The sequence below is a fragment of the Blastomyces gilchristii genome (genome assembly GCF_000003855.2).
Source record: "Blastomyces gilchristii SLH14081 genomic scaffold supercont1.30, whole genome shotgun sequence".
Classification (NCBI taxonomy): Eukaryota; Fungi; Ascomycota; class Eurotiomycetes; order Onygenales; family Ajellomycetaceae; genus Blastomyces; species Blastomyces gilchristii.
In genome coordinates, this window is record NW_003101661.1 from 247,343 (window position 1) to 248,342 (window position 1,000).

Consider the following 1,000-nt stretch of genomic DNA (forward strand, 5'->3'; position numbering starts at 1 on the left):
ACAAAAAAAACCTTAAAATGTCTAAAAATAGTAACTTTATGCCAAGAATGAGACTAAATGAGACCAAATAAGACCACTTTCTCATTTTTTTCAAGTCATGATTTCATTTTAAGATCTGATATATAGTCACTTTACATGTTTTTTTGATAGCCAGTCCCAGCGGGATTCACGCCAAGAAATGTATGGGACCAGACCAAATGGGACCAAATGTGAAATTCATGGTCCCGGCGGCCAGTCTAATCATAATATTATCAAATGATTTCAAAGTATTAGAAGATGTTAAAATACTGTAATTTATAAACAGTTTTTATATTCTAAGCTGGAATTTTCTGATTTTATATATCTGAAATTGATGAATGTATAATAGTTAACTTTACAGATATAGAAAAAACTCTGAGAACTAAAAGTTCTCAGGTAGATGTTATAGTCTCTGACTGTATACATCTATAATTAAAGAATAATAATAATATCTCTCTGATTTGCATTCACAATTGTCATATCATCACCATTATTGCCATCAAGCTCTTATATTTTCAAGATTGAAATCAAAATAAGTGTATGAAACAGGCGGCTGATATCAAAGACCTCACTTTTTATTATTATTATTGAAGTTCAAAATAACTGTACAAGCGGCGGCAGCGGCAGTGGCGGCAGCAGTGGCAGTGGCAGCTGCAGCTGCTTATTACAGTGACGGATTATTATTATATTCATTACCCGGCATACAAGAGGTTTTCAATTAGATGAATACAATATTTACAAGGCCTATGCCACAGCAGCGCCGAATCGTGGGATCTATGCCTATATAGGAAGGCCGTGCGTACTAAATATTTCATGCGACTAGGCGCTGCTGGATCCCTCTAATGAATAGCAGCTGTTGTACTGAGTAATAGATAACTAGCTTAATAGTATTAGTTTTGCTGACAGAACAGTATATAGTGCCTTGTAGTATCTTAGTAGTATTCTGATATACATCTGTCAATTACATGATTACTGAGTAGTG